Genomic DNA, 21,911 nt, shown 5'->3' on the forward strand with positions numbered 1-21,911 from the left:
GGCGGGAGAATGGCGTGAACCCGGGAGGCGGAGCTTGCAGTGAGCCGAGATCACGCCACTGCACTCCAGCCTGGGAGACACAGTGAGACTCCGTCTCAAAAAAAAAAAAAAAAAAAAAAAAAAAAAAAAAAAAAAAAAAAAAAAAGAAATGAAAAACATTGGTGATTCAGAGGGAAGAGGTATTACATTCAGACTTGGGGATTAAGACTATTTAATGATGAAAGTGACATGTGTGCTAGAGTAGGAACTAGCTTGTCATTAAAACAATTTAATGTGACATATAACTATCTCAGTCATAAACCTTTTAGATTTTATCAAGCTAACAACCAAACTTTCAATTTGTCCCCTTCAACCTGCTCCTCCTTCTGTCTGCTACATCTCACAATAAATGGCAACTCCATTCTTCTGATTGCTCAGATCAGCAATCTTAGAGTCATCTTTCACTCTCACTCTGTATTTCCAATTCATTGAAAAAATCCTGTTAGTTCTACCCGTAAGATATGTCCAGAATCCTACCATGTGCAGAGGTCTTGGAAAATGTGGATTATTGTAAACTTACTCATTTGGCAATTTCTGTTGCAGCTAGGCTTCAGATGTGGTTTCTCCTGGAGCTGAGGGCACAAACAGGAAGTGGACCATCTCCCTGACATACCCCTACTGTTGTCACTCTGGTCCAAGCCATTGTCACCTCACATCTGGATTAATTTAATAGTTTCCTAACTGGTTCCCTGTTTTATGATCTGTTTACGATACAATAGCCAAGGTGGTTCTTAAAAAACATAAATCTCATTATTCCTCCTCTCAGAACCCTTTAGTAGGCTTCATCTTATTAGGAACAGAAGCCCAAGTACTTGCAATGGCCTCTGAAACTTTCTGAAACATCCGGCTTTCTTTCCAACCTCACTTCCTCCCCTCCCTTCACTTAGTAAATTGTACTCACATCATCTCCTTGTTATTCCTCTAACACTGCAACTTCCATCTAAAGGACTTGTACACTTGCCTCAGGACCTGTACACTTGTTCCTTCCACCTAGAGTGCTCTTTTCCACCTATGTACTTGGGCTTGCCCTCTTACTTGGCTTGCCCTCTTACTACTCAACTGCCCTCTTACTTGGGCTTGCCCTCTTACTACTCAACTGCCTTTAGATCTGTTTGCTCAAATATAACCTAACAAATGAAGCCTTCTCTTAACTATTTATTTAGAAGAGCCACCTCCTTTCTACCCTGTTCCCCAGTCCCAATACTTTCTTTTCCCCAGTCCTACTTGATTTTTCTTTATATGTCTCAGCTTGTTATGTATTTGTTTCTTCATTATTTTGACAATCTCTCCAAATAAAATGCAACTACCATGAGGATAGAGGGTTTGTTTCATTCTCTGCTATATCTCTATAGAAGAATACCTGTCTTGTAATTCGTTGTCAATACATAATTTGTTGAATGAATGAACATGTTTTCTGGTTCAAGTAAGAATTTTTTTTTTTACGAAGTTCATTAAAAATCATTTTAAAACTAAATTAAAAAGCAACACTTAGATGCGTTCCTGTGATGAAGGAGGAGGAAATACTAGTTTTTTGAGAAATGATTTTTGATAAGATTTTGAATGAGTTGCTTGATAGTTCAGGTAGTTGAGTTAATTGGGTAAAATGCCATATATAAAGGGCAAATGTATATGGTTCCATTGCTTCTTGATCGTGGAGAGGTCTTTTTGTGGGGAAAAGAAAGAGATCAGCCTGTTACTGTGTCTATATAGAAAGAAGTAGACATAAGAGACTCCATTTTGTTCTGTATTTGAGATGCTGTTAGTCTGTGACCCTACCCCCAACCTTGTCCTTGCAAGAGACATGTGCTGTGGTAACTCAAGGTTTAATGGATTTTGGGCGTGCAGGGTGTGACTTTGTTCCTAGATAAGCTAGGTATTGTCTAAGGTTTCTCCCCATGTGATAGACTGAAACTATGCTGCCAAAAGGTTTATGGAGATGTTTGCATATGCATCTCAAGGCACAGCTTTGTCCTTTGAACTTATTCATGTCACAGAGGTTTTTGTTCATATGTCTTACTGCCGATTTCCTCTTTTTCTTTGTTTATATTGTCCTGCCACTCCCCTGTCTTTAAGATGGTAAAGATAATTATCAATAAATACTAAGGGAACTCAGAGACCGGGGCCGGCGTGGGTCCTCTGTAAGCTGAGCGCCGGTCCCCTGGGCCCCCGCTTTTCTTTCTCTATACTTTGTCTCTGTGTCTTATTTCTTTCTATATAGACACAGTAACAGGCTGATCTCTTTCTTTTCCCCACATTTCCCCCTTTTCTTTTCAACCAAACCACCATTGTCATCATGACACCGAGATTACATACTTCACAAAGTAATAGAATATCACAAAGCAAGTGGAGGCAGGATGAGATCACAGGATGGTGTTAAAATTAAAATTTTTGGGCATGCATAGTCATGGATAACATCTTATCAGAAAACAGGGTTTGAGAGCAGACAACCTGTCTGACCAAAATTTATTAGGTGGGAATTTCCTCCTCCTAATAAGCCTGGGAGCGCTACAGGAGGCCGGGGCTTATTTCATCCCTTCGGCTTCAACCGTAAAAGGCGGCACGCCTCCAAGGGGGTCGTTTATAGGCCTACCCTCAGAGCGCATTCTCTTTCTCAGGGATGTTCCTTGCTGAGAAAAAGAATTCAGCGATATTTCTCCTATTTGCATAATGAAAAGAGAAGAAATATGGCTCTGTTCCGTCCGGCTCACCGGCGGCCAGTTCAAGGTTGCCTCCCTTGTTCCCTGAACATTGCTGTTATCCTGTTCTTTCTCCAAGATGCCCAGATTTCATATTGTTCAAACACACATGCTCCACAAACAATTTGTGCAGTTTAAGGCAATCATCACAGGGTCCTGAGGTGACATATATCCTCCTCAGTTTACAAAGAAGATGATAGAATTAAGAGATTAAAGTAAAGACAGACATAAGAAATTACAAAAGTATTAATTTTGGAGAACTAATAAATGTCCATGAAATCTTCACATTTTATGTTTTTCTGCCGTGGCTTCAGCCAGTCCCTGCATTCAAGGTCCCTGACTTGTTTAGCCGCCTCTGATTCTGGTGGCAATTTTTAAGAAAATAGACTTTATTTTTAAGAGGAGTTTTAGGTTAACAGTAAAATTGAGCATAAAGTACCGAGAGTTCCCATATTTCTTCTGCCCCAATATAGGCACAACCTCCCCACTATCAACTTCTGTCACACATCTTTATTACCCAAAGTCCGTAGTTTACTTTCGGGATAACTCTTGGTGGTGTACATTCTCTGGATTTGGACAAATATATAATGACATGGTCTGCCATTATAGTATAGTACAGAATAATTTCACTACCCTAAAAATCTGTGCTCTGCCTGTTTATCTTTCCCACATCCCTTACACCTGGCAATTACAGGCCCTTTTACTGTCTCCATAGTGTTGTATTTTCCAAAATGTCATGTAATTGGGGTCATACAGTATGTAGCCTTTTCAGATTGGCTTTTTTCACTTAGTAATATGCATTTAAGGTTCCTCCATGTCTTTTCATGGCTTGAAGCCTTATTTGGTTTTTAGCACTGAATATTCCATTTTCTGAATGTATCACAGTTTATTTATTCACCTACTGAAGGACATCTTGGTTGCTTCTAAGTTTTGGCAATTATGAATAAAGCTGTTGTAAATAACTGTGTGCAGGCTTTTGTGTGGACATAAGTTTTCCACTTATTTGGATAAATACCAAGTAACATAATTGCTGGATTGTATGTGAAGAGTATGTGTAGTTTTGTAAGCAACTGCCAAACTGTTTTGTAAAGTTGGCTGTACCACTTTGCATTCCCATCAACAATGAATGAGGGGTTCCTGTTGCTGGAACTGCTTCTCAGAATTTGGTGTTGTCAGTGTTTTGGATTTTGACCATTCTATTGGGTGTGTAATGGTATCTGATTGTTTTAATTTGCAGTTCCCTCATGACATATGATAATTTATTTTCATATGCTTATTTACCATCTGTATTTCTTTAGTGAAATATGTTCAAGTCTTTGCCGATTTTTAAATCAGGTTGTTAGTTTTCTTACTGTTAAGTTTTAAGAATTTTTTGGTGTGTGTGTGTGTGTATATATATATATGCGTATGTATGTATATATATATCTATCTCCAGGCTGGTGGAAGTGGCACAATCTCAGCTCACTGCAACCTCTGCCTCCTGAGTTCAAGCAAATCTCCTGCCACAGCTTCCCAAGTAGCTGGGATTATAGGTACCCGCCAACACACCTGGCTAATTTTTGTATTTTTAGTAGAGACGGGATTTCGCCATGTGGGCTAGGCTGGTCTCGAACTCCTGACCTCAGGTGATCTGCCCGCCTTGACCTCCCAAAGTGCTGGGATTACAGGCGTGAGCCACCATGCCCAGCCCTATATTTTGGATAATAGTTTTTTTTGTTGTTCGTTTTTTTGAGACCGAGTCTCGCTCTGTCACCCCGGCTGGAGTGCAGTGGCATGATCTCGGCTCACTGCAACCTCCACCTCCAGGCTTCAAGTGATTCTTCCGCCTCAGTCTCCCAAGTAGTTGGAATTACAAGCATGCACTACCATGCCTGGTTAATTTTTGTATTTTTAGTAGAGATGGGGTTTCATCATGTTGGTCAGGCTGGTCTTGAACTCCTGACCTCAAGTGATCTGCCTGCCCTCCTTGGCCTCCAAAAGTGCTGGATTACAGGCATGAACTATACCTGGCCTGGATAATAGTTCTTTATCAGACATGTTTTCTGCAAATACTTTCTCCCAGTCTGTTGCCTATCTTCCCGTTCTCTTCACCGTGTCTTTAGTAGAGAAGAAATTTTTAATTTTAATGAAGTCCAGCTTATTAATTATTTCTTTAATGGGTTGTGCGTTTGGTGTGTATTTTAAAAGTCATTGCTTTACCCAAAGTCATCTAGATGTTCTCCTATGTTATCTTCCAGGAGCTTTATAGTTTTACATTTTACATTTAGGCCTGTGATCGATTTTGAGTTAATTTTAGTGAAGGATGTAAGGTCTACATCTAAATTCTTTTTCTTATCCTTTCTTTTTTCTTTTTCATTTGGGTGTCCAGTTACTGCAGCACCATTTGTTGAAAAAGACTATCTTTTCACCATTGTATTGGCTTTGCTCTTTTGTCAAAGATCAGTTGAAAATAACTAACTAAATACTTTTATTTATAGAGATGGAAGTCTCACCATGTTGCCCAGGCTGGAGTGCTATGGATTCACAGGCACAGTTATAGCACACTGTAACCTCAAACTCCTGGACTCAAGCAGTCCTCTCACTTCAGCCTCCTGAGTATCTGGCATTCCAGGCACACTCACCATACCCAACTCCAGTTGACTGTGTTTATGTGGGCCTATTTCTGAGTTCCATTGATCTATTTGTCTGTATTTTTGAAATACCATACTGTCTTGATTACTGTGGCTTTATAGTAAGTCAGTCTTGAAATTGAGTAGCATGTTCAGTTGGCTATTCTGGGTCTTTTGCCTCTCTTTATAAACTTTATTTTTATTTTTATTTGTTTTTGTTCCATACAAACTTTAGAATGAGTTTGTTAGTATCCATAGAATGACTTGTTGGGATTTTGATCAAGTTGGGAAGAACTGACATTTTGACAGTATTGAGTCTGCCTATTCATGAACATGGAATGTCTCTCCATTTATGTAGTTTGATTTCTTTAATCAGTTTTTTCATTTTTCTTGTGTAGATTTTGAACATATATGATTAGACTTATACCTAAATATTTCATTTTTGGAGGGTGCTAATGAAAATGGTATTATGTTTTTATTTCAAATTCAGATTATTTGTTACTGGTATATAAGAAAGTGATTGACTTTTATATATTAACCTTGTGTCCTGTAACCTTGCTATAATTGGTTATTAATTCTGGAAGTTTTTTCATTGATTCTTTCAGGTTTTCTACATGGGAAGTCTTGTCATTTGTGAACAAAAACAGTTTTCTTTCTAACTTTCCAATCTGTGTTAAGTTTTATTTCCTTTTTTTTTTTTTTTTTTGTCATATTGCATTAGGACTTGTAGTATGATGTTGAAAAGGAATGGTAGGAGGAGACATCCTTTTCTCGTTCTTGATCTTAATGGGAAGGCTTCTAGTTTCTCACCATTAAGTATGATGTTAGCTGTAGGGTTTTAAAAATGGATGTGCTTTGTCTTGTTGAGGAAGAACCTTTATGTTCCTAGTTTGTTGAAAATTTTTATCATGAATGGATGCTGGATTTTGTTAAATGCTTTTTCTGCATTTATGGAGATGATCATGTGATTTTTCTTTTTTAGCCTGTTAATATGATGGATTATATTAATTGACTTGCACATGTGAAACCAGCCTTGCATACCTGAGATAAACTGGACTTGGTCGTGGTGTATAATTCTTTTTATATGTTGCCGTTTTCAATTTGCTAATATTTCTGGTCACATTTTTTATTAACAGCTTGGTTGCATCCCTTCATGGCATGCTGATCAAATACTCAGTTACAACTTTGAAAAATGGCATATATGTTGTATGATAGAATTGAAGTCCGATTTTTATTTCTACAAGCTGGATTGGCCAAATCTAATAATATGGAATTTAATATGCATTATAAAAGATTTTTTGAGAATCAGTTTAATATGCATAGTTAATGACACACATTACCTGGGATTTTGATTCCAGCTCTGCTACTTAGAAGCTATGTTACCTTGAATAAGATTTTTTTTTTTTTTTTTGAGGCAGAGTCTCGCTCTGTCGCCCAGGCTGGAGTGCAGTGACGCAATCTCGGCTCACTGCAAGCTCCGCCTCCTGGGTTCACGCCATTCTCCTGCCTCAGCCTCTTGAGTAGCTGGGACTACAGGCGCCCGCCACCACGCCTGGCTAATTTTTTGTATTTTTTTTTCAGTAGAGACAAGGTTTCACCATGGTCTCGATCTCCTGACCTTGTGATCCACCCGCCTCGGCCTCCCAATTGAATAAGTTATTTAATCTCTTTATGTCTCAGTTTCTTCATCCATAAAACGGGGATTGTTGTAAAATATAAAAGAAGTAATAAACTCTTAAAATAAGAGTAAGTAATAATAAGGCTCTTAAAATAATAGCTGGCACATAGTAAGGGATGATGAAATGTTATCTGTGATTATTATAAAATTCTGTACGTGGGTGCAAACAAACTCAAATTTTTAAGGCTTGACTGATATGATTTAGGACAACTAAGAAAGACTAGGTATCTTAGTCTTTTGTTGTTTATAACCTCAAGGAAACGATAGATAGTGTGACTTGGATAGGATAAAAGTTAATGTAGGACAGGCTGACAAGTCATTTATAATCTCTTGAAGCCAGAGGCAGCACCTTAGCAAATAACTTAAAGCTTAGAAGAATAAGGTTTCTAGGCCAGGCGCGGTGGCTTATGCACTTTGGGTGTCTGAAGCAGGCGGATCACCTGAGCTCAGGAGTTTGAGACTGGCCTGGCCAATATGGTGAAACCCCGTCTCTACTAAAAATACAAAAAGTAGTTGGGCGTGGTGGTGGGTGCCTGTAATCCCAGCTATTCAGGAGGCTGAGGCAGGAGAATCACTTGAATCTGGGAGGTGGAGGTTGCAGTGAGCTGAGATCATGCCATTGAACTGCAGCCTGGGTGACAAGAGCAAGACTCTGTCTCAAAAAAGAAAAAAAAAAAGTTAATGTAACTTAAAGGGCTAAAAAGTTTCCTAAAAAAGTGTTTGGTTAACAGTTCTGATGTTGCCTATGCCAATCTCCCACTGTAATAATTAGAAGGAAAATAAACATTTAATATTTCTGAAATTGAGATGGATGGAAAACCCTTTGCCAGAATCTAGGAGAAATATTCAATTACTTATGAAATAGAAGGATCTGGAGAGAAAGACCCACCATTCCCAGATTTTGGCATAAGGTTCTCTGAAAGAAGGAAGGAAAACATTTTATGTCTTTCTTTCCTGTCGGCTATCCTTGGACCTGTAGACACAGGGTTGGCACCAACTGGAAAACTGGGCATCTATTCTTCTTTCCCAGTGACTTTCAAGCCTAAATAAAATATACAAAAGGAAGCTTTTGGCCAGGTGCAGTAGCTCACACCTGTAATCCCAGTGCTTTAAAAAGGCCAAAGTGGGAGGATTGCTTGAGGCCAGGAGTTTGAGACCAACCTGGACAACATTGTAGAGAAAAAATTGTCTATGAACATTTTTTTAAAAAATTAGCTGAACGGCTGGGTGTGGTGGCTCATGCCTGTAATCCCAGCACTTTGGGAAGCCAAGGTGGGTGGATCACCTGAGGTCAGGAGTTCGAGACCAGCCTGACCAACAATGGTGAAACCCCATCTCTACTAAAAATACAAAAATTAGCCGGGTGTGGTGGCACATGCCTGTAATCCCAGCTACTAGGGAACCTGAGGCTAGAGAATCGCTTGAACCCGGGAGGTGGAGGTTGCAGTGAGCTGAGATCACACCATTGCACTCCAGCCTGGACAACAAGAGCAAAATTCCATCTCCAAAAAAAAAAAAAAAAAGAAAAATTAGCTAAACATGGTGGTGTGCACCTGTATTTCTAGCTACTTGGGAGGCTGAGGTGGGAAGATCTATTGAGCCCAAGGAGTTCAGGGTTACAGTGAGCTATGATCCTGCCACTGCACTGCAGCCTAGGTGACAGAGTAAGACCCTGTCTTTAAAAAAAAAAAAAAAGGAAAAAAAAAAAAGGAAGCTTTTCTTTCTCAGTGAGACTTAAACAAACATTCTGATACTGCAAATTATGTTTCTTGTCCCTGACCCTGATATTTCTAAACTCCTTTACCTTGTTCAAAATTGTTCTACAGCTTTTAGCTTTTAACTAGCTATATAATTTATTTATATTTATTGTTTATCTCCCACACAACTAGAATGTGAGTCCCGTGACGGATTTGTTCACTGAAGTATCCTAAGCACCAAGAACAGTGCCTGGCAAGCACAGACACTCAAAAAATATTTGTGAGTTGAATGAACAAAATCTGAGGCTAAAGCCTCATATATTATACTAGTAAAAGCATAGCAGTTTTAACTGAAGACAAGGCAGGGACTTACAGTTCTACCTACTGGGTCCTGCCGTTGCACCTTGTGGCATCACTACAAGGAGCACAGTTTGAAGCTACCTTACAAGTAATGATCTATGAGGTTGCTGGAATATGGTTCACCCATTTCATTTTATCCCTTCTTTCTGTATTACCCAAAGACAGTAATTCCCAGGAAACATCTGGGCCTGGGTGGGGTGGTGGTAGATGCTTGCAGTGGCTATGGAAAGGTTCATTTTTTATGGGAAATATACTTCCTAAATTGTAAAGCTCTATTCCAACGTCAGTGAGAGAGAGAATCCTGGTTACAATTTTTATGATGTCAGTTGAGAATGTCATGCTAATGTTTTATAAACAACAAAATAAGAAAAAATCAATAAAGATAGGGATAAAACCCTAAAAGTATAAACAGAATCAGATGAACCTAACTGTATTTCGGCTCCACTTAAAGGTAAGTAAAATGGTGTACTCTTAAGATGAGCAGAAATATAAACAATAATGAATATATAAACTGATGAATAATGAAATATAATGAAATGAATATAACATATATTGAAGATATATAATACAATGAATATAATGAAATGAATATTGAAATATAAATATAAATAATAGTGAGTCCTAGTTTCTAGGCTTTTCTTTTGTAGTGGTATGAATTAGCAATTTTGAAAGTGTTTTTTGTTCTAGGACTGAACAAATGAGTAAGTGTATTGAGGATAATGGGAGTCAAGTTTTTTCATTGTTGGAGAAAGGAGTTTTATATATGGAAAAGAGAAAAGGCTAGAATAAACCCTGTGATGTTAGATTTGAATGGGAAGTTATGGTTTTTAATATCTATTAATATCTATGTAATGTATTATTAATCTATATTTAAATATTTAATATCTATATAAATACAGATTAATACACATGTATATTTTCATATAGATATACATATATAGGCACATACATGTGTGCATGCATATACACAGACATACACATTTTTATATATTTTTATATATATGTATTTCAGCTTTGTTTGCTAAGAGGGCCTAGAAACAATTCCTTTGCCTCTTTTTTTTTTTTTTTTTTTGAGATGGAGTATTGCTCTGTCGCCCAGGCTGGAGTGCAGTGGCATGATCTTGGCTCACTGCACTGTCCACCTCCCAGGTTCAAGTGATTCTCCTGCCTCAGCTTCCCAAGTAGTTGAGATTACAGGCTCCTGCCACCACGCTTGGCTAAATTTTGTATTTTTAGTGGAAACATGGTTTTCACCATGTTGGCCAGGCTGGTCTTGAACTCCTGACCTCAAGTGATCCTCCCACCCCTGCCTCCAAAAGTACTGGGATTACAGTCGTGAGCCACTGAGCCCAGCCACTTCTCTTTCTTAACCCATTTATACTGCTGTAACAGAATACCTGAGACTGGGTAATTTATAAAAAACAGAATTTTATTTTCTCACAGTTCTGGTGGCTGGAAAGTCCAAGATCAAGGTACTGGCAGGTCCAGTTGTCTGTTCTGGAGATGAGGAACACAGTGTCTTCACATGGCCAAAAAGTGGAAAAACAAGCTAGCTGAAGCTGCACGAAGCCTTAAATCCCATTTAGGAGGGAGTAGCCCTCCTGGCCTAATCACTCCTTAAGGGCTCCACCTCTTAATACTGTCACATTGGTAACACCTGAATTTTGGGGGGGACCTATTCAAGTCATAAAACCCTGTAACAATGAACACACATAACTGAGTCCTATATATTTCAATATGGACTGTAGACATATAGTAAGTTTTTTTTTTTTTGAGATGGAGTCTCGCTCTTTCTCCAGGCTGGAGTGAAGTGACGCAATCTCGGCTCACTGCAAGCTTCACTTCCTGGGTTTAAGCGATTCCTCTGCCTCAGCCTCCTGAGTAGCTGGGATTGCAGGCACACACCACCATGCCTGGCTAATTTTTTAAAATTTTAGTAGAGACGAGTTTCATCGTGTTGGCCAGGATAATCTCAATCTCCTGACCTCGTGATCCGTTCACTTTGGTCTCCCAAAGTGCTGGCTGTTATATAGTAACTTTAACATTGGTACTGATTTGCTTAACTATACTGTGGTTATCTAAACAAGCATTCTTGTTCCTAGCAGAACATACAGAAATATTTAGGACTAAAATGGTATATAGTGTTTACAGCTTACTCTCATATGGTTCAGAAAAAAATGTATGAGATGGACCTGGTGTGGGCTCACTCCTGTAATCCCAGCACTTTGGGAGGCTGAGATGGGAGTCCAAGAGTTCAAGACCAGCCTGGGCAACATGGTGAGACCCCATCTCAAGGAAAAATCTCAAGGAGAAAGAGAATGATACAGCAAATCAGATGAAATATAAATAATTGATGATCTTTGCAAATGTCTTTAAAATGGAAATTACATAAAGTTAAAAATTTACCTAAAATCTTTTCATATATCTTAGTTGTAATCCAACTTGACTTCATTTATAGAACTCACAGAAATGACAAAAAATTATTTAAAGAAAGTAAAGTAGCAAAGGAAATGCTGATCATGCAGAAAAATTTCAAATTGTTGGCATACAGAGAAGAACCTGATTTTTTTATTTGTTGTTCTGTCATTGCATAGTAACCTCGAACACCTCATGTTCTATATTTATTTGCTTTAAATATTTTTAAAATAGGTAGTTCAAGGATTTCCTAAGCATTTCTTATTTAATAAGTTTTCTTAGGAAGGGGCATTTTGTAAAAATTAGATGGCCTTTGTTCTAGACAGTTGTACCCTTTTGTATTGGTGTTAATCCATTAATCTTACTCATGTGGGCAGAGCCCTCGTGGTCTAATTATCTCTTAATGGTCCCACCCCCCCCACTACCATTAGATTTCAACATGAGTTTTTGGAAGAGACAAACATTCAAATCATAGCAAACTGGAAGCACAAGAGTATGGATAAATTTCCTAGACATAATATTGAGTGAAAGAAACAACAACAAAAGGGTAATATTGTATGATTTCTTTTTAGTAAAATTCAGTATAGGCAAAACACATCTATGATGTTAGTTTAGTTAATTAAGATAGTGGTATCTTTGGTAGGGGAACGGGAAGTGGCTGGAAGCAGGAACATAGAGGAGCTTCTAGGGTGCTACTAACGTTCTGTTTTTGATCTGGATTCTAATTATGTGTGTATCTTTGTGAAAAGTAATTGAGCGCTACACTTTGTATGCTTCTTTCTACCTATGTTATACCTTAATAAACTATTTTTAAAAGGATTTTTGTATCATATGTAAATCTGTTACTAAGGACACTTTTTAAGTGTATTTTTCATAAAATGCCTTTGTTAAGTTCTTCTTCTGGACGTGGGAAGAGATGTGGACAAAAAATTAGGCTTCCTTTTATTAATCAGCTCTATGTAACTCATTTCACATCCCTTTGTGTCTTACTGCCTTAATACTTAGAGTTAATTTTTGTGTCCAGTTATAGTTTTTCACTTTATAAAGTATTAATAAGTGAATGAGTGAATAGTCTTATTTTAAGTCTGTTCTTTTTTTAAATTTTTCAAATTTCTTAATGTAAAATTCTAAGTACAGTATTTGAAGGTAAATGGCAATTGAAGATATGGCTATTATTGTCAAATTCCTTTTTGAAAATGTTCTAGGGCCAGGCGTGGTGGCTCACACCTGTAATCCCAATACTTTGGGAGGCTGAGGTGGGTGAATGACAAGGTCAGGAGTTCGAGACCAGCCTGGCCAACATGGTGAAACCCTGTGTCTACTAAAAATACAAAAAATTAGCTGGGCGTGGTGGCGAGCATCTGTAATCCCAGCTACTCAGGAGGCTGAGGCAGGAGAATCGCTTGAACCTAGGAGGCGAAGGTTGCAGTGAGCTGAGATGGTGCCACTACACTCCAGCTCGGGTGACAGTGTGAGACACCATCTCAAAAAAAAAAAGAAAAAAGAAAAGAAAATGTTCTATTAGATTTATTTAGTACATTTTTATTACCCACTTTCCATTTTAGTGACACCTGAGAGACAATATACACCTCCATACTAACAGAAGGAAAACTTTTTAGTTTAAGTTGTTTTTATATTCAGAAGTTAGGGTTGTTGGAATTCCACTTTTCAAATGCTGCAATTTCCATGAAGTCTTTTCTTGTTTCTTCTCTCCAAGTCAGTGATCTCATCCCCCTCTTAAGGCATGTTGCAATTTGTGCCTCTCTTAAAGCATTTGCAGTATTTTGTCAAACAGGCTTTTAATATTCCTTTTCTTGATTATGAGAATCAAGAGCTTAGAAATTATGTCAGTAGTTTTCTGTACTCCTCTTAATACTGAATATTGTGACGGTATTAACACACAGTAGGTTCTCCATCAATAGTTTATCCCAATTGCTGTGTTTCTTTTCAATTTTTTTTTTTTTTTTTTTGGAGACAGAGTTTTGCTCTTGTTGCCTATGCTGGAGTGCAATGGCGCGATCTCGGCTCACTGCAACCTCCGCCTCCTGGGTTTAAGTGATTCTCCTGCCTCAGCCTCCCAAGCAGCTGGAATTGATTACAGTCACCCGTCACCACACCCGGCTAATTTTTTGTATTTTTAGTAGACACAAGGTTTCGCTATGTTGGCCAGGCTGGTCTTGAACTCCTGACCTCAGGCGATCCACCTGCCTCGGCCTCCCAAAGTGCTGGCATTAACAGGCGTGAGCCACTGTGCTGGCCCAAATTGCCATGTTTCTAACCTTGAATACCATTTCATAGTTTAATTTTGCTTGTGTAATTTTCTTTGTAAATCAAATATTTAATATATAACTGAATAGATACTCTGTGACCACTTTCCACTTTTGAAAGCCAAATCCCAGTTCTATAACTGTCATTCTAAAATATTTACCCTCTCGCCAAACACATATTTTCTTTGGGGACAGAAATAAATATGCAAAACAAATTCCAAGCCAAGTTTTGTTTTGTTTGTTTTGTTTTTAAACACTTTGCAGAAACTGCTGTTTGCTACAAGAGAATGAATAGAATTTTTCGTTTAAGTTTACGTGAAAATGGAAATATAGGACTGTGGGATTAAACATGGAGATTCTCTAGAGTGTTTTGAAGAAGTTTCCCTTATATTCCATTGATCTTGGTGTTCATTTTCCCTACGACTTTGCCAATATGTCTCTCTCTTTCTGTTTATTTCTTGTAAATATTCCTTCCTATCAGTGCCACATGAGTCCATTCTTTTTTTTTTTTTTTTTTAAACTGGGTCTCACTCTGTTGTCCAAGCTGGAGTGCAGTGGTGTGATCACAGCTTGCTGCAGCCTTGACCTCCCAGGCTCAAGCTATTCTTCTGTCTCAGCCTCCGGAGTAACTGGGACCACAGGTGCATGTCACCATACCTGGCTGATTTTTAAAGTTTTTTGTAGAGGCGAGTTTTCCCTATGTTGCTCAGCTTGGTCTTGAACTCCTGGGCTCAAGTGATTCTCCTGCCGAGGCCTCCTGAAGTGCTGGGATTACAGGCATCAGCCACTGTGCCTGGCCCAAACTGATCCTTCTTGACACAGCTTTTCCTGTTTTGGGCCCCTTGAATACTAATTACTGGTCTTACTAGGAATATGTGTAGAATGGGATTTGTGGGAGTTGCTCTCAATAAATAACAATATTGTATTTGTCTCTCTCTCTCTCTCTCTCTATACACACACACACACACACACACACACACACAAAATATTTTATTTCAAAGATCGAGTAATTTACCTGTAGATATTTGAGTTTTATATAGGGGAATTATTTATCATGTATTAGAGAAAATTGTGGTTCTACATTAGTGTGTGGATCTTACAGTTGGAGTAACTTGGAGTGATCATCTTCTGTATATCATTATAATAAAGTCTTATTTTATCGGGAAAATGGGACATCCTCTTTATTTTGTGTCTAGGTATTTTGTTTGGAGTTACTATGTCAGTGCAATGCAGCAATAATTATGTTACTAACAACAATTTTGTGAGATGTTTATTATTCTCATTTTACAGATGAGGAAACTGAGGCTTGGTGAAGTTACGAAAGTTGTCCAAAATTACACAACTTGTAAAGGGCACAGCCAACATTCAGAGCCAGGTCTGTCCAACTTCAAAACTCTTAATCATAACCATGAATCTGAAATAGCTGTGAAGTATCAACCTGTGATAAGTTGTGTTAGTATTAATATTGCTTAACTGTTGTTTAACAATTACTGATAATATTTTTAATGCTGAGTGTTTTTGTCCTTTATAATAATTTCACATATCTTTTCAATATTGTGAAAAGCAGTATAAACGGTATTTAAGGGTCTAGTCTCTGGAGACAGACTAATTGGGTATGAATCCTTTAGCCACTTCATTTACTTGTTGTGTGACATTGGAAAAGTTGCTTAACTTTTCCATACTTCAGTTTTCCATCTGTAAAATTGTGATGGTAATATTATCCACCTGATAGGGTTATTGTAAAGATTGAACGATTTAATACATACAAAGCATTTACAACAATGCCTGGCACACAGTAAGCATTCAGTGAATGTCAGTGATTAGTATTATCATCTCCTAGCAACCAGTAAAGAAAATTATCATAATATCTAATTCTGTATTAGGAAATTTGGATAAAGCAATGTTTAGGCAGCAATGTAGGACATGGCAAAACTTACATAAAACAAAATTAAACTCGAATGAGTTAGATCTAAAGAATATTATTCATTTGATCAAATTCAGGTCTATCTGTTATAAAGCAACTTGGGCAACTGCTTATAGATCTCACATGTACAAGAGCCTTACATATATAAGGCCCATACATAAGTCCACTAGAAGTACCCATTGAGCCTAACATGGTCATTGCATTATGAATGTGTTTTGTCTGCCTTCCCCTTCAGAATGCAATTTGTATTTAGAATAAATGTCCACATTTTCAGGTAGTTTATGAGGAGATGGTGTTTTGGCAGCCTTGAAGGAAAATTACCAAGAACTAAAACCTCATGTATTACGTAAAACGTTGGCAACATTTTATCACTTGCAGGAGTGCTTATTAGAACTTGCACTATGGTGAATGTGCACACTGAATGACTTTGAACCAGTGGGACCACTAGTTCAACTAGAACTCAGCCATGAACTGATTATGTATTCTTTTCTCATACTTGTTTATTCTAGCTGTCAGAATCCTAAAGTGCTGTATTAACTATTACTACAATTTCTTTAAAGTAAGATACCTATGATTATTTACTAATAATAAGTTTATATCTGTTGCATAAACATCCATGAATGGGAGATAATTTGAGCAAAATTATACAAAAATTCAAAAGCTATTTAAAGATTGGGACCTACCTTGTATGAACTCCAGAGCTCTAGCTTTTTTTTTTTTTTTTTAATTTTTAATTTTTTTCTTATAGAGACAGAGTCTTGCTATGTTGCCCAGGCTGGTCTGAAACTCTTGGGCTTGAGCAATCCTTCCACCTCAGCCTCCCAAAGTGCTGGTATTACCACCATGCCCAGCCTATAGCTTTTATTCTGCATATACATTTAACTTATTTCCTTCTTTTATGGTATTGAGACTTACTATCCTTGATCATAGAGTATCTTTTTGGTTATTTAGATATTTAAAATATTTTTCAGCAAATTATTTTTCTCTTTTTTCCATAAAGAAAAATAAGATGGCCAGGCATGATGGCTCACACCTGTAAGCCCAGCACTTTGGGAGGCCGAGATGGGCAGATCACTTGAGGCCAGGAGTTCAAGACCAGCCTAGCCAACATGGCAAAACCCCATCTCTACTAAAAAATACAAAAATTAGCCAGGTATAGTAGCACACACCTGTAATCCCAGCTACTTAGCAGGCTGAGGTATGAGAATTGCTTGAACCTGGGAGGTGGAGGTTGCAGTGAACCGAGATCACACCACTGCACTCCAGCCTGGGTGACACAGCGAGACTGTCTTAAAGAAAAAAAAAGAGACCTTATTTCTTGTTACTATTGTAAATGGTATATTTTTCCTCTTTGTTTTCTTTGCATTTTCTGTTTTGTTTCTTTCCCGTGCTTTATTTTTTTCTCTTGCCTTAAGTATGCTATTTAGGACTTTCAGTACAGTATTCAATGCAAGTGTTAGTAGTAGGCATTCCTTCATTTGAGCCCAGGAGTTTGAGATCAGCCTGGGCAACATAGCAAGACCCCATCTCTAAAATAAATAAATAAAAACTAGGCAGGTGTGGAGGTACAGCATACCTGTAGTCCCAGCTACTCAGGTGGCTGAAGTCGAAGGATTGCTTAAGCCCAGGAGGTTGAGACTGCAGTAAGCCATGATCGTGCCACTGCACTGTAGCCTGGACAACAGAGCAAGACCCTGTCTTAAAAAAAAAAAAAGGGCATTCTTATGTTGCACTTAATTATTTAAAGGAAGTACTTATTTTGTTTCACTATTATGGCTAAGGTTTGCTGTATATATGTATGTGTATTTATTTATTTTTATTTTTAATTTTTATTTATTTAAGACAGGGTCTCACTCTGTCACCCAGGCTGGAGTACAGTGGTACATTCTCAGCTCACTACAACCTCAACTTCCCAGGCTCAAGTGATCTTCCCACCTCAACCTCCTGAGTAGCTGGGACTACAGGCGGGCATCACCATGCCTAGCTAATTTTTGTACTTTTAATAGAGATGGGGTTTCACCATGTTGGCCAAGCTAGTCTCGAACTCCTGACCTCAGGTTATCTGCCTTAGGTTATCCGCCCACCTTAGCATGGTGGCACAGGCTTGAGCCACCATGCCCGGCCTGCTATATATTTTTGGTAGAAACTTCTTCTAGGTTAAAGGCATTTCTCTTCCTAGTAGCCCAAGATATTTTTTATGTGAAGAATGAGTATTGAATTTTATCAAATATGTTTTCTGCATTTACAAGATGATCACATAATTTTCCTCCTTTATTCTGTTAATGTGGTGAATGACATTTATAATGTTGAATTGCTGAAATAAACCAAACGCTGTCATGATGAACTTTTTAGAAAAAAATATACAGTTGGATTTAGTTTATTAATTTGTTTTGTTTTTAAAAGATGGGATCTTGTTCTGTCACCCAGTCTGGTGCAGTGGTATGATCATAGCTCACTGTAGCCTTGAACTCCTGGACTCAAGTGTTCATTGCACATCAGCCTTCTGAGTAGCTGGTACTACAGGGGTGCACCATCATGGCTGGCTACTTTTAAAATTTTTTGTAGAGATGAGGCCTTGCTATGTTGCCCAGGCTGGACTTGAACTCCTGGGCTTAAGCAGTCCTCCCACCTCGGCCTCCCAAAGTGTTGGGATTACAAGCATGAACCACTGCACCTGGGCTGTTTGAGATTTTTGCATTTATGTTCACTCACAGGTGAAATTGGCCCATAATTTTAATTTCTTGTCCTTATTTGGTTTTGGTATCCAGATTATGCCAGCCTCAAATAATGAGTTAGAAACTGTTTTTTTCCCCCTGAAAAGATTTATTTAAGACTAGAATGATCTTTTTATGAAAGTTTTGTTGAACTTCTGTTCAACTGTCTGGGCATGGTATTTTTAGGGGTGATGGGTTTAATATTTTCCTGGGGAGGTATGCAATATTCTGAATGGTTTCATTTAGGATTGTGTTTCTAGTTAAGTCAGTTTTTAGAGAGTGTCTTTTTGTAGGAATTGATCCATTTTGTCTGAGCTCTTTTTTTTTCCTTTTTCTTTTTGAGACAAGGTCTCTGTTGTCCAGGCTGGAGTGCAGTGGTGTGATCTAGGCTCACTGCAACCTCCACCTCCCAGGCTCAAGTGATTCTCCTGTATCGGCCTCCTGAGTAGTTGGGACTACAGGCACACACCAATGTGCCCAACTAATTTTTTATATTTTTCGTAGAGATGGGGTTTTGCCATGTTGGCCAGGCTGGTCTCAAACTCCTGACATCAGGTGATCCACCGGCCTCAGACTCCCAAAGTGTTGGGATTACAGGTGTGAGCCACCGCGCCCAGCTTTATTTATTTTAAATTTTTCATTTTTTTAATAGAGACAGGGTCTCACTATGTTGGCCAGGCTGGTCTCAAACTCCTAGACTCAAACGATCCTCCTGCCTCAGCCTCCCAAAGTACGGGGATTATAGGCATAAGCCACTGCACCCAGCCCATGATCACTCTTTCAAGTGGCCTTTTCTCCACTTTTTGATAACAAATTTTAATGAGTAACCAATATTCTATATCATTGAGGCTTGCCGAGGTTCTTGGAAGGCTGATTTTCTGTTAATAATAGAGTGATAGGCCAGGTGCAGTAGCTCACTGTAATCCTAGCCCTTTGGGAGGCCAAGGCATGTGGGTCACTTGACCCCAGGAGTTCAAAACCAGCCTGGGTAACGTGTGGCAAAACCCCATCTCTACAAAAAATAGCTGGGCATGGTGGTGCGCACCTGTAGTCCGAGCTACTTGGGAGGCTGAAGTGGGAGGATCACCTAGTCTGGGAGGTCACAACTGAAGTGAGCCATGATCACACCACTGTACTCCAGCCTAGGTGACAATAGTGAGATGCAGTCTCAAAGAAACAAAATTAGATGATAATTTTCTTTTTCTTTCACCTTCTGTTTCTCCTCCTCCCCCTTTTCCTCGTTCTCTTTTCTCTCTTTCTCTCACACTTTAACATCTCTGGAACTGGGAATCGTCTCCCATTGGGATACTTCTTCTTATTGTGATATTTCACAATAAATGAACAATTCTTAACAAACAATTTTAGCAGTTTTTTTTTTTTTTTTTTAAAGACAAGGTCTCACTCTGTCACCTAGGCTGGAGTGCAGTGGTAAGATAATGGCTCACTGTAGCCTCTTCCTCCTTGGCTAAAGTGATCCTCCCACCCCAGCCCCCCAAGTAGCTGGGACCACAGGCACACAGCACCACGCCTGGCTAGTTTTTGTATTTTTTGTAAAGATGGGATTTTGCCATGTTGTCCAGGCTGGTCTCGAATTCCTGGGCTCAAGCAGTCCACCCACCTCAGCTTCCCAGAGTGTGGGGATTATAGGTGTGAGCCAGCACACCTGGCCTCCATGTTTTCTTTTTCAGTGGAACATAAAATAGTGGTGCATCTTATAATCAGTAGTATCTTAGTTTTGAGGAAACACATATTTTTACATACATAGCATGACTTTTCATCCTACCCCATTCCCTGTTTGAAATGCCCCTTTTCAGGCCGGGCGCAGTGGCTCACGCCTATAATCCCAGCACTTTGGGAGGCCGAGACGGTCGGATCACGAGGTCAGGAGATCGAGACCATCCTGGCTAACACGGTGAAACCCCGTCTCTACTAAAAAATACAAAAAACTAGCTGGGCGAGGTGGCGGGCGCCTGTAGTCCCAGCTACTGGGGAGGCTGAGGCAGGAGAATGGCGTGAACCCAGGAGGCGGAGCTTGCAGTGAGCTGAGATCCGGCCACTGCACTCCAGCCTGGGTGACAGAGCGAGACTCCGTCTCAAAAAAAAAAAAAAAAAAAAAAGAAATGCCCCTTTTCTGTTTCTTTCATTGTGTTCTTATATCATTCAAGACCTTGAGGTCTTGATAAAAGTTATTTTAAAATAAAAAATTTTTCATCCTGGCTCTTCTAGTACCTAGCACAATATTTTGTTGGATACAGAATATTGTTTAATTAACAATTGATAGGAGCTAAATGATAAGAACTTATGAACACAAAGAAGGAAACAACAGTCACAGGGGTCTACTTGAGTGGGGAGGGTAGGAGGAGGGAGAGGAGCAGAAAAGATAACTATCGGGTACTGGGCTTAATACCTGGGTGTTGAAATAATATGTGCAACAAACCCCCATGACACATGTTTACCTGTGTAACAAACCTTCACATGTACCCCCAAACTGAAAATAAAAGTAAAAAAAAAAAAGAAATTCTGAAACATCAAAAAAATTAAAGGAAGAATCTATGTATAATCATAGCACAGGCTTTGACATATTTATATTAGTGAACAATTATTTAGCTTTTTGGTAAAAGGAGAATACTTAATATTTACATTAGTTAAGATTATTTTGGATAGAAAGAACAGAAGCCAATGCTTTCTACCTTTAGCAAATTAGATAACTTACTGAATGGATGCTGAAGCATCTGATGAACAAGGAAGAGCTGAAGCAATGAAACAAAGTAATTAGAAACTATAGGCCAGGTGCAGTGGTTCACACCTATAATCCCAGCACTTTTGGAAGCTGAGGTGGGCAGGTTGCTTGAGCTCAGGAGTTTAAAACCAGCCTCGGCAACATGGCAAAACCCATCTCTACAAAAAACACAACAATTAGCTGGGTGTGGTGACATGTGCCTGTAGTTCCAGCTACTCGGGAGGCTGAGATGGGAGGATTGCTTGAGCCCGAGAGGTTGAGGCTGCAGCGAGTGAGATTGTGCTGCTATACTCCAGCCTGGGTGACAGCGTGAGACCCTGTGTCCAAATAAAATAAAATAAAAGATAAGATAGACCCTGTCTCCAAATAAAATAAGATAAAATAAATTGTGAAGGAAATGAAAAGAGTAGTATAATAAGGAATCATAGAGGATGGTATTTAGAAAGTAGAAAAAGACGTCAACTTTTAGGTTGAGAGTTAAGAATGAGTGGGAGACAAATGTATTGGTGAAGGGTCTGGGAGAAGAGTATTTCAGGGAGAAGGAAACAACAGGCCTAGAGTGAGAATGAGCTTGCAGTTAACTGAAAGGATCATAAAGAGTTAGTTGGGAAGAATGCCACCTCAACGCAAGAGAGACATGCAGGGGCCATACTTTTTTTTGTTTTGTTTTGAGATGAAGTCTCACTTTGTCGCCCAGGCTGGAGTACAATGGTGCGATCTCGGCTCGCTGCAACCTCTGCCTCCCAGGTTCAAGTGATTCTCCTGCCTCAGC

General features: G+C 38.9%; 1 protein-coding gene across 14 annotated transcripts in view; it reads left to right on the forward strand.

Annotated features, from left to right (window-relative positions):
• Nucleotides 1-21,911, forward strand: part of NUMB (NUMB endocytic adaptor protein) — a 196,311-nt gene that overhangs the window by 85,576 nt on the left and 88,824 nt on the right. For 10 of the 14 annotated variants that reach the window (XM_050798735.1, XM_050798742.1, XM_050798745.1 and 7 more), the window contains one exon: nucleotides 15,052-15,136. The exons of the other annotated variants lie outside the window; for them this stretch is intronic. The gene's annotated coding sequence lies outside the window, so the exon portion shown is untranslated. The remainder of the gene's footprint in view (nucleotides 1-15,051; nucleotides 15,137-21,911) is intronic. 14 annotated transcript variants of the gene reach the window in all.

Source organism: Macaca thibetana, chromosome 7 (genome assembly GCF_024542745.1).
Source record: "Macaca thibetana thibetana isolate TM-01 chromosome 7, ASM2454274v1, whole genome shotgun sequence".
Taxonomy (NCBI): domain Eukaryota; kingdom Metazoa; phylum Chordata; class Mammalia; order Primates; family Cercopithecidae; genus Macaca; species Macaca thibetana.